The 13,511-nt window shown below is 34.0% G+C and overlaps 1 protein-coding gene across 6 annotated transcripts in view; it reads left to right on the top strand.

The window, feature by feature from the left end:
- LOC115224396 (mediator of RNA polymerase II transcription subunit 13-like) overlaps positions 1–13,511 on the top strand; it is a 212,252-nt gene that overhangs the window by 101,052 nt on the left and 97,689 nt on the right. The window lies entirely within an intron of this gene.

Below are 13,511 nucleotides of genomic sequence, written 5' to 3'. Positions count from 1 at the left end.
TTAATGTTACTACATTGATTGTGATATATTGGAGAGACTTCTTTTTGTTTATTTTATTATGTTTCAATATTTTTGTCTTCTCTCATTGAATTTTGCAATTTTTCTTGTTTTTTTTAAAAAATCTCTCCAACCAGATTACATTATACGAGTGAAATTTAATCTTTTAAATAACATTTATCAGGTGAAGCAGCAAAAAATAAAGTTTATAGCTGGTTTCTTGTTAAAGCTGTACAGTATGAAAGGTGTCACCTGCCTTCTTAAAATGTGTGTGTGTATGTGTGTAAGTTTCACCTGATGGGTTACTGGACCAACCACTGGTTGAATAAGCTGTCATGTGAAATCTTCAAGTCCCTGTTAAAACCAATTTTTTAATTGTTTTCACTCTGTATGAGTAAGCATTCAATTTATTAAATTTGTTGAACATAACCACCTCCAGATTAATGTGTGTCTAGTTCACAGATTGCCCTGCTTGGATTGGAACCACCATAGGTTACTGTAAACCACCACAGGAGTATTGAAATTCTCCTGACATTTTACTCATGACATTTAACCTGCATTGATGTTTCTCTCAGCCACATGATTTCATATTCAGTCCCACTTTGTGGCACTTTGGGGCAAGTCTTCTTCTGTAGCCAAGGGCTGGACAAACCCTTGTGAGTGAATTTGGTAGGCGGAAGTTCTGTTGTGGATGTATGTGAAATTGCTTGTGCTTCCTATGATAGATAGGACGGTAAGCATTACCTCACATGGAAACAGGTGAGGGTTGGCATCAGGAAGGGTATCTGACCCTAAATACCTTGCTGCACAAATAGATGGTGATTGATAGTTTCAGTGGTTTAATGAAAAAGATGCAGCACACATGTCTGTAGCAAATTCTCCAAGACCCAAGAGATATTGGATTTGGTTAGTTCTGTATGATGTTCTCAGCAGGGAGATGGTAGTATGGGTGAAGATACTTAGACAGAGGTGGCGTGCATTAAGTGCAGAGGTCATTGTGGTAACGGTAGAATATGCAGAGAAAGAGAGAAGCAACACATCAATGAGTCTGAAGTCATGTTGGTGACTGAGTTTTTTTGGGATGGCTTTCTCTTGTCAGCCTTCAAAGGATAAAAGACAAAGTTAACATTAGTGGGATTTGAACTCAACATTAAGAGCCAGCAGAAGTATTGCCAAGCATTTAGTCTGGTATACTAATGATTTGAACTCAAATGCAAAGTGCCAGAACACAAATACCTTAAAGCATTTTTTGCCAGTGTTTTAAATGATTCTGCCCGCTTCCTCATGCATCATAAACCTGATCTAAAGGAGTGAGTGAAGAATGGTAAGTTGTGCTTGATGTTCAAAGCTTTCTTATTAAAAAATCAAAAACAAAAATTGAACACTAAATGAATTTAACTCATCTGGGAATTGTAACCAAGTGTTCAGTTTGTTGAAATCTTTACCTTCGCTCAGTGGTCCCAAATCCTAGGAGTTGTACATAGGTAGATACACCATTGTCCTCCTATTCACCCCTCACTTATGTGTGCATGCGAGAACAGAAATGATCCCTATACTAATAGGTGTCTTGAGAATGATTTAGCCAAATACATTGGCTAAATTCTAGCACTATCACCTACAGTATCATTAGACGCTGCACACACACTACAAAGAGACACGTTGAAATACAACAGAAAGTAGTTAGCAGTGGTGGTGGTGAGGTTAAAGAAGATATTTCTCCTAATTTATTTTCACTGTTATTATTTATAAAATTGTAATCGGAGATGTTGTCAAAAGATTGTTTCAAATTATTTACTGTAACAGGGGAGTATTATCTGATTAGATGATTTGTTATTCTGTATTAGGTATGTATGTTCAGGGGGAAGCTAAATATGAATCATATATTAGACTAATGTGTAAGGATATTAAAAATTGTTTAGGGAAATCTTAACTGAAGCAACATAGTTGTGAGTGAGATTTAAGTGAATGGTTGTTGATACGATGAGAAAAGCCAACAAGAGCAAAGGCTGTGTAAAGTTCAGCCAGGTTATATAACTGTCAGTTGACTGACTGTATTCAATATTTACTATTGTTGTGTTGAACTGATAACATTACTATGTAGCTTTATACAGTTAGCTCTACTGTGAGAGGCACTTGGAGGATATATTATTATTATTATTATTATTCCATGTAAACATTATTCAACTTAAGGATACCAAATCATAAATATTGGTTTCAATTATTGCTCATTCTCTCCAACTGTGCAAACATGCATGAAATTGATAATAGCGACAACAGAGCTCTAAGTTCTTGTCGTTACTTATATAATAATATAAGGCTTTGTATTAAACTTGTTTAGTAAATCTAATACAATTCAAACAGCATGTTTATTATAGTTGTGCTGGTTTAATTAAAATATTCAGAAAACACTATGCACTGCTCTATTACATCAATAATGTTCTTGAATCATGTTTGCCTCGTAAGATAATTGAAAAATTTAATTGCAGTGCATAAATGGAGGATGATTTATATCCATTTAAAAAAATCTTCTTCGACTTTTTTTTTTTTTTTTTTTTTTTTAATTCTCCATTGTCCTCATTAGTTTACAATAAAAGAGAAAATACTTTACAACTGACTGAAGGCTCGAATTGTAGTCTTTTATGGTTTGTCAAATGTTCAGATTTGAAATTCTTCCAAGTCTAACAATAATTACCATTATTTCATGACTTCTGTTTTTTTGTTTTTTTTTAAAGTTATATATTTAAAAATGATTTTAACACAACTTATAGCTACTAAAACAGATTCACATTTGATAATTTAATTCTTTGTCCAGAAGACTTACAAATCAATTTAAATAAAAGTACCAATAAATAAATAAATAAATACGTAAAATATTTTTTGAGGCTTCTGTTGCAAAATAAAACAGTTCTTTGAAAATATTGAGATTGTGATTAATTATTCTTTGTATGTTTTGGTCCAGGCATATGTGTTGTCTTTGAAAAAGAGTTAAACCGGTTCTCTTTTGAATATTCTGATACTCATTAAACAATATTGTATGTTGTTGATGGCAGAGAAGTTCTCAATGCTTCTGCCGTTGCCCTGGAATTAGTCTCTTGTAAATAACTGCAACACTTGCAACAGCGCCAAACCATTTCTGTGATCAGTTCTTGTCTTCTTACCTATTTTAATTCACTGGAAGGAAAAACTGAGATGTCCTTTTCGGTTCATGTGGCTTGTAATATTGATCGATACCTGCTCGAACGATACATATGCATGGTAAAGCAAAAGCCAACCAACTGATTGGCTTGCTTGCTTGTTCTTAAGATCTATAAATCCTAATGTTTTTAAATTTATAGAGCATTTGCAAATGTATAGATTATTTCCAGGCTAATGCAATACATTTACTGAGAGCTTGGTATGTCGTTACTGGAGGAGAAATGTGTCAGGATTTAATCAGTTGAGATAAACTATGTACAACAAGTTCGTTAGAAAATTGCTTTGTATGCAGTGTCTTTCCCGGAACTGGATAATCGAATTACTTTCAAACTGAAGAATTATTTTAACTGTGTTCTTATCATTTTGGAGAGTTTACCTGAGTAAACTGTCTTAAGTTGTTAGATATAGAAATTACTTTTGTGTAATAAATGTATTGGTGAAAATTGTGAAGAGTTGAATTGTCACGGTTTGAGGAAGAGAGACGGGGGTGGGGGGGAGAAAGTGAGTTGGTATTTTATTAACAATGGAAAGAGAACAATAATCCTGGTTTGGTTTGTTTCTTTAGTTTGCTCACTCTTGAATGACAACCGTTGATTAAAGCTGGCTTATGGCTTACTATGGGCCAGATGAATGTTAATAGAATTCACAGGATTGTTGTTTACAACCATCTTTAATCAAGGTTCTTCAAGCTCCGTGCATCAACATCATTGCTTTATAAAATAAAAAGAAAGAAAACGAGAAAGTTTTATTTCATTCCTCCTCCTCCTCCGCCGTTCACAACTGCTCTCCACTCTCATTCTCTCTCTCTAACAACATATTTCTTTGTTATTTCAATACATTGATAGTAGGGCAGGGATGCAGGTGCGAGGAGAGAGAGTGAATAATAGACTGATATCGGGTGCAGGGACGATGAGAGAGAATAATTGTTGTTGGCTATTTATTTCCTTTTCCTTTTTCTTTTTTCTTTTTTTCTCTCTCCAACTTATTGATTATTTGCTAGATATCCCGCTGCATTGTTAAATCAGTATATTTTCAGCAGGTTCCGCCTGTATTTTCACCAACGTTGCTGTGTTGTCAAACTGATAAATTACTAGACATGGCTGCAAAAGCTGCCTCACTTCAATAACAGAATTAGAAAAGATTGAAATAATTGATTATTGTTATTCGTTTAAATAAATTGCGAGGCCTATTTTCTATGATCGGTGGTTGTTATATTTAATGATGGCCAACAGCTAGCGTTGACCTCTCGTTAATTAATCTATCTGTTTCACGTTCAGGGATGGTGCTTCTTCTCATCTTGTATTTATTTTTTCTATAAAACATCTACAAAAAAACTTGATGGCTTTACTTACCAATATACTTAAGGTGGGGGGGGGGAAAAACAAGTCTTTTTTGATTTTTCTGATATCTGAACTACTATATTTTTCTTTTTACTCTATGTTTTTTAAATGATATATTAAAACATTCTAATTGAATAATTAAATATCTTTAAAGAAAAAATATGAATTCCGTAAGAGTTGAATTTGTTAATTTTTGAAGTATGAAAACGAGTTCCTTTAGATTCTTCTTATTAAACTTCTTGAAGGTGGTGAACTGGATTTCTTGTATTTATCGATGCCAAGACCACAAACAACTTGAAAATTTGTTTGGCATCATGTTGGTCCAAACCTAATGAATGAATTTAAATAGATGGAAACTGTATTGAAGCCTGATAGATGGACTGTACCTGTAATTCAAACATACATACAGCTTTGTTACGCATTGTGGGTCACCGATTCTGCTTTGGAATTACTTTGACCCTTTAGCATTTCAGATTATACTGACTAATGTAAAGCTTATTTGCATTGTTTTAAATTGATCATGTATTATCTCATAGCTTTTGGGTTTTTATGATGTGATAGTTTATTTTTGGAATGATATTGTAGGGTAGGTGTGATAGGCTAGACCCAACCAGTTTGAATGCAGAACAGGTAGAATATTTGGGCCGGATACGGCTGGTTTAAATGCTAAAGGGTTAAGGGTACATATGTCAGGGATACTCAGCTATTTCACACACTAATTCATTGTCCGGTTGATTGACCAACTGGATGATGATGACGATCATCATCATTATATAACATTTTCCATGCTGGCATAGGTTGGGCAGGAGTTGACCAGCTGGAGAGTGACACCAGGTTCCATGTCTGTTTTGGCTTGGTTTCTATGGCTGGATGCCGTTCCTAATGCCAATCACTCCATAGAGTGTACTGGGTGTTTTTTCACATGGCACCAGCACAGGATCACCATCACAACAATAAAACAAGCCCCCCCCACCTATATTGTAGTAGTGTATATAGCCACCCTAGTGTTGACTTATAACCACCCTAGTGTTGACTTATAACAGTTTCATAATTTCACAGCTAAAGTTATTTGGTAGAAATATAATAATTCAGCTATGGAAGAAAAGACCCAGCCTCTGAACTTTCCCCAAACTTGTGTGATTGTTGATTTGGTTGGTGTTTGGTCTGAATATCTGTAGGCCAGCATTTGTGTATGTGGTGGGCATTGAAAAATAATTGAAGCTGGAGCAGGTGGTAATCTATTGGCGATAATGTTAATGAGGTATGTCCTGGAGCTGGGTCATTCTTTAAATGCGATCTGAAACACTTTACAAATGTTTATATATCACTGTACTCTATGTGACTGACTGCACTAAGAGCTGTTTGTATTTGGTTATATTGGTTTCTAGTTTATCCTTTATCAATAATGGTGTCTGAGAAGATTTTAATGAGGAGAGAGAAAAAAAAAAATCTCCATAATTTTATGTAAAATATTATATTTTGATAATTTGTTATCTTGAAATTTGGTGGTGTTTGTGGTGGTGGGGGTAATGTATAACAAATACCTAGCAATTCTGATGGATTGTACGAGTGTATTGTAATATACTACCTTGATAAGATTGATCTTTACTATCTTTTGTCACTGATATAAGCTATGTTACACTGCTTTCTAATCATATTGTAATGTCAATATGATTGGTTATAGATCTAACAGTGCTTATTGTATATTTATATTCATTTAACCAAAGATTTGATATATAGCAAAATTACCCCCACCCCCACCCAGCCTACTTTTTGCCAGTTGCTGTTGTATTTCGATGCATATTTTATTAGAAAAACATAGTCTTTTTTTCTCATTATCTTTGTTTCGAAAGAGTTATCTGATATGAGTATGACACAGACATTTAAAATATCAAATTTTATGCTTTGAAGTTAATGTGGACTATAAAAATGTATAAACTTGTTTATACGACAGTGTTTAAACACAGATAAGCTGTTTCAGTCTATGACAGACACAGTTAATTTAGCTATTAATCTGATGTCCTCAAACATATTCAGGTGTCCGTGTTGTTTCAGAGAAATCTCTTAACATTGTGGTGTATTGAGTCCAATGTGGAAAATTTTTCATCAAAAGCATCAACGAGGTTTGAATGAATAAAGTGTAGTTTTGGAAATAATTTTTGTGTATGAGATTTCTTCATTAATTTATAATCACTTGCTATATATAATTACTATACATAACTACTTGTTACATATGTGTTATTAACTTTTCACTGCCAGGAATTAACCCTCCTGTCACCCTATTTCTAATGCAGGAATAATCAAGATATTTAATAAAGTTGTTCGTTAAGCCAGTGCTTGCAACTTAGCTTAACAAAATGCTTCTCATATTAAAGGTTTTAATTTACATATAAATACTTTTAAACAAAATATTTTATATCCTTGAATGAGAGACGCTCTTAGATAAATTGGTGTGACAAGTTATATTAACTTTGCTCTTTCTCCTTGAGCTTTCAGTTACATTTAAATTGTATATCAACATTATGGCATAAAACATTTTAATTGGAATTTATTTAGCAATATCATCGTCTTGTAAATTAAACCTTATATTTCTTTATTCAGAGCATGTATGGCCTTAATTATGAAGCCCCTGTCTATTATGTCTTAACATGAAATTATGTTGTTTAGCTCTATTTTTCTTTGTCATGGTATCAGTGTCCACTCCAGGTCATCCTTGATGGGCGACTACTTCTGACCTTGCCTCCTATTTCGATGTAGTGTATACAGATTACATTATCCATGTTCTGCGAGATATTTTATAATGGTGTGGTGTGATTTGAAGGAGGTTAACTGCTATTAAGATGTTGAATAAGAATCTGGACAAATCTGATGATTATAGTCACCACAGACATGCAATGTTCTCTTGGTGTTTGTACAACTGTTCTGATTCAGAACAATACTACTAAGCTACCACTAGATAGAGCTTGTATTATGGATAAACTCCTCTTATAATCTTTCTATAGCAAGCTATGTGCCTGGGTAGTCATTGGTACGTGGTTGTGAAGGTGTACAGCTCTTAGCTTTTCACAATTTAAAAACATTACTTTAATATTCACCTTTGTAACACTGTTCATGTAGTGTCAGTATGGTGTATTGTTTAACCATCAGTACCATAGTAAAATATCTCCAGTTTCTCTTCTGGAGGAGGAGAAATAATATGTGAAGCAAGATATTGCATTATCTGGGTTGAAGAAGATTACTTTTTCCTTAAGGAATATTCTGAAATTCCTGCAGGTTAGTGCTGCATATCTTAAAAGAGTGGGCACCATGTTAAATTGTAGTTGGTATTTTGCAAGCTAATTTCTAAATTCCTGCCTGTCAGCATGGGCACAATTTATGTTATTAAATAACAACTGCACAGTCTCTGGGCCAAACACTTGACTGACTCCGAACAAGAGAGAAAGCTGTCAGATTTATTTTATTTTACTACAGTTTAGGCGTAGTAGATGTAGGTGTTGTTGTTTGCATGTTTTTCGGTGATCTCTTACATTTAAACATACCAGTTGGGTTTGTTGTTACATACCAAATTGTTTTAGAAATAGTAACGTCTTTTTTTTTTTTAAATAGGTTTTTAGTTGTTGTTTTTTTTTAATGATTAAAGTGAACAACACTAGTTTTAGTTTGCAATAATATTGTCATGTCATTTGAATACCACCTACTTTAGGATAGTAGTGTAGTAGTTGATAGTAGAAGCAAAACTTCTATTTTAAATATCTGACTTGTCATGATGCCAAACAATGTGAACATCTAGTGAACTATTGTGCAAAGATGATGACAACAACAACTACAACAGTGGTGATGATGATGATGATGATTTTACTGCTACTGATCAAGGTTAAAAACCCTGTTGAATTTCTGTAAAATAGTCAAGGAAAATGTCTGCACACGATAGTATGACTTGTTGAATAGAGAAGAACATGGTAAAATTTCACCTCCTACCTACCTACTTACCTACCTACCTGCCTATCTACTCACCAACCACCATTCACTCCCCTACCCACCCACTTGTTCATCAGGAATATTTTGTCTGGTTCCACAATGTTATGGAAAATTATATGATGTTTTTAATGTTTTTATTTAGATTCGTTTTTATTATTATAATCTTTGTTGATCACATTGTTTTACATTCTAGAATAGGTGTGTGTGTGTGTGTGTGTGTGTGTCTTGTGACAGATGAAAGCAGTAATTCTTGCTTATCTGTTGCGATTGATGTAACTCTTTAGGAATTCTTTGCATATCACTTGTTGCTATTGGCCAACATGAAGATGTAGTTGTATATATTATAACAGGTGTTATTGGTGTTTAGTAATGAAGGAATAATCTGGAAAAGATAGAACTGCTGATAAGAGCATATTGCTTCTGGTTTCATGGAATTGTAGATCCTTTAGTGGAAAACAAAAATAAAACTTTCATTTGATCTGATGACATTTGGGTGAAGATGAACCGAGAAAAATAATCTGTTTTAAAAAGAATCCTCTAAGATTAGCAAATGATTAGTATAATCATATGTTAATTGATTAGTTAATGGTGTTGAGTAGGAAGGTTATTTCTGGAAAAGGTTAATAGAGAAATTAGCGGGGAAAGTGAAAGGCAGATTGAATGAATACTTTTAGTTTATAGTTTTAACAAATCAAGAATCTGAAATGATGACAAATTGCTGCCTGTGGAATCTAGAATGATTCTTGTTAGTGGCAGGAAATTTTGTTTCTGCAATATCTTGGTTACATTTCCTAGTTTTGGAGAAAGAAGAGAAGAAAAGATCTGACTGTCAGCAGCTATTGATAGAAGACATGCAGCAAGAACATCTATCATTGAAGTTTACTTCTTAATAATTATTGATCTTTGCTGGCAAAATCTGTTTCACTTCTCTTCTAACAAACAACTAATATATATATATATAATATATATATATATATATATATATATATATATATATAATATATATATATATATATTATATATATATATATGTGTGTGTGTGTGTTTGTATCACATTTAGACAATTGAGGAATTTAGCAAATTTGATTTTAACGTCATTTACGTGTTAAGTCTAGGAGATGATTAATTTTGGAATTCTGTATAATACATCCATAATCCTCTCCTGCTACTCCTTGATCTTTTCACTTTATTGAATTGCTGTGAGAAATAGAGATGTCTTTATTAATACTCGACCTTGGAGTAAAACATTTGTATTGGAAGGATAAAGAAATTATCTCGTCACTAAAAATTGTAAATAATAATGTGCTTTTAATTCATTTTGATTAGTTGCAAATAGGATAGAACGAGAAAGCGATATGCCATATTTTTGTGTAATGCGAATTAAAAATTTTGTGGTGAAAGAGAAAATTAGATTTTTTTTTCTTTGCCAATAATGGTAGGATGTTATAAATCAGTTGTTAATGCGGCTTTTCACAAGTGTTCTCAATAGCATTGTTGCATTTCTTTGTTGATAAAACTAGTTTGCCTTGCCATTCATTCATGCTTAGCAATTGATCCCTTTATTAGTGTACTTGTATTAAAAATTGGCAACTCTAGCTGCTTGTTGCTCTGGTGTACCAGTTGGCACATCGTCAACACCATGTTTGTTTGTTTGTTTTGTCTAGCTCATGCAATGTGTTGAAAGCATTCAGACAAATTGTGTGTGTGTGGGTGGACAATGTCAACCAAAAGCGGGATCGATTTCTTTTTGTTTTTGTTTTTAACAAAATAAAAATTTTATGATGTGGTAGTCAGATAGTTTCAAATGTCTGTAGTATAGGGCCTGATTCACGCATGCACACACACAGAAATACATGTATGCATGCACACGTGTGCATATGTACACACAGATAAATACATGTATACATGCACACAAATATACACGTGCACGTACACACACAGATAAATACATGTATACTCCCACATAAATATACAGGTGTGCACACATAGATAAATGTGTGCACAGATAAATACTGGTGCACACATACATGTGCATAAATAGAGAGTCATACCTATAGTCAGTTTAAAGCCAATGTTTACAAAGATATATAAGCGCTGGTTCTTCTTCTTCTCTATCCTCAGACCTAAACGACTCTTTCGTTTTCCTTAGTCTTTCCGACTATTTTTTTCTAAAATCCCCCTCCAGCCTCAAAGGCATCCATTTTGCGATGTCTTTGACCTGCTACACCCAATTGCAGTATCACATTTTATTTCAGTTTCTCATTAAAGTGAGCCGTCACCTTCCTCCCAACCTGCTCCACCTCCTATTTCATCTAGGTACAAGGGTGTAACACATTGACCATAAAAGACTATCGCAAAATATCCATTATCTCTTATTTGAAATTAATTGCATTTATTATTATTATTGTCAGTTCTTTTGGTTAATAAGGAAATCATTATCGTTAAATGTTACGGAGGCTGACTTGGCCTTTCATCCGTTTTTGGGATTGATAAAATAAATACCAGTGGAGCAGGGGTGGGGGTGTAATTGACCCCCCCCCCCCGAAATTACTGGCCTTGTACTAAAAAAAATCGACACCATTATTATCATTATGATGATGGCTGGGTGGTAGAATTGATTGTGTGTGTGGGACAAAATGCTTGGTGGCATTTCTTCCGGCACTTAACACTCAGATTCTGCCATGGTCATCTTTGCCTTTCATCTTTTTTGGGGTTGATGAAACAACACTGGGATGAATGTTATCAACTAACCCCCTCTCTACAAAATTGCTAGTCTTATGCCAAAATTTGAAGCTACCACCACCCATCACCTGCTACTACTTCTACCACTGCCACCACCATTTTAGGTAGGGGACAAAATGCTCTTTATGTTCTGAGCCCAAATTTTGCTGTTTGTCAACATTTCATCCTTCCAGGATTCATAAAATATCAGTCAAGTACTGCGATTAATTTAACTGAATATTCCCCACCCTGAGACTCCACTATCAAATTTTAGGGCTTGTGCCTGTGTTTCTTTATAATGACTGAAATACAATTTTGACCTGAAGTACAATAGAAAACCCAATGTTTAACCCTTCAGCATTCAGATTACTCTGTCAAATGCAATGCTTATTTATTCACATTGTTTTGAATTAGTCTGGCATTAGTACACTGTGGTTATTTATCTTTTTTAGAATGGCATGTAGGGTAGGTGTGAGAAACTGGATCTGATCGGTTTGAACATAAAACAGGTAGAATATTTGGTCCAGATATGGTTGGGGTTTAAATGCTGAAGAGTTAAATGAGGGGAAGATAGAGAGGTGGAAACGCAAATGATAGACAAGTGCTTCCCTTTCACATTTGTGGGCCTGTCTCAAGTTGGTGCTTACCATGTCTTAAGTATCATTTGTTGGTAAAAAAAACCACAAACAAAAAACAGAAAAAAAGCTGCCCTCCCATCATCATCATCGTCTAACGTTCGTTTTTCCATGCTGGCATGGGTTGGACGGTTTGACTGAAATCTGGAAAGCTAGCGTATTATATGATTTAGCATTTAAATCAGTTTTTTTTTTAAAATGTAATTAACTCTTCAGCATTTAAACCAGTGATGTTGGCAAAACATTCTATATGTCCTATGTTCAAACTGGTGATATTTGACCTTTCACACCTGCCGTACAATGTGATCAAAGCTATGAGATAAAGTATGATTAATTCAAATCAGTTTGAATAAATAAACATTGTTTGACAGAGTAATCTGAATGCCTCCGTAGCATTTAACGATAATGATTTCCTTATTAACCATAAGAAGCGACAATCATAATAAATGCAATTAATTTCAAAGGCTTAAATTAACAAATTATGAACAGTAAGGTTCAAAACGTAATGTGAGACTTAAATTTCTCAATGTTGTATATTTTAATGAAATCAACAGATTGTTAAGACAATTAGTTTCTAATGTTTCTAATGTCAAGTAATCCTTAATTATAATATTATGTGAAAGAAGTGATTTAAAAAAAAATGTTTTAGAACGATTACACATATTTCTTTGAAACATTTTTTTGGTGTGACGGTGCTTAATTTGCAGTAAAATTGTAGTAAAATTGTCTTTAATGATAACTAAATGATTTAATTCCACTAGTAATACTATCGCTGTTATATAATGATTAAACTTTATAACTGTTGTTGTTATTGTTAAGCCACTGATCGGCTCTAACTCAGCTGACGGCCTGTGATCAAAGGCAATCTTCTAGCTGTGCCCATCCTTGGCTTTATTGAGGCATTAGGGTTAGGGTTAGTAATCTAAATGCTAAAGGGTTAAGAGTAAAAGAAAAAAAGGTTTGACTATGAATCACCTTGCACTGCTGTTGGGCGGTGTGCATGCATGCATGCATTTTTGTTATTCATGCATTTAGTAGACAACAGCCTTGTCTAGGACCAAATCCCTTGTTCCCACTATTCCAATAGTGAGAGGGACAAAAGAATACCTGTGCTACCTGAACAGAATAAATAATATCTCAGGCCCTCACAGGGGCTCTTTTATTAGCTGCTGTCCTATTTGTTGCTGTAACCTTTTCTTGTTACTGTAGGGCAGTGGTTCTCAACCATTTTTTTTTTTTTAAGTTACGGGCCCCATTGATTATTATTTTACATGGATGGACCCTCATAGTCCATTCAGTGACTAAAAAATCTCTGTTATTATTTTTATGATTAAATATTATTAGGAATTGTATAAAAGAAATGTGTAGAATTATAACCAATTTATTGCGCATAATTAAAAAAAAAAAAGATCTTATATTGACCCCCAAGGAACATGTGGACCCTGGTTGAGAAGCACTGCTGAAGTGAATGATGATGATGATGATTTGTTGGGAAAAAGGGGAAACAAATTGTGATATTAACGATGTGAAACAGATTGCTGGCTAAAAATTGACTTCTACAGCATTAATTTATTAAATTGATATTTATTGACAGCTCTGTCCTGGGGCTATCCTTCTATGATCAAAGACGTTCCAGCTATGAACA

This window comes from Octopus sinensis, linkage group LG25 (assembly GCF_006345805.1).
Source record: "Octopus sinensis linkage group LG25, ASM634580v1, whole genome shotgun sequence".
In the NCBI taxonomy this organism is placed as follows: domain Eukaryota; kingdom Metazoa; phylum Mollusca; class Cephalopoda; order Octopoda; family Octopodidae; genus Octopus; species Octopus sinensis.
Note: the sequence above shows the minus strand (reverse complement) of the source record. Positions and strands in the feature narration are given on the sequence as shown.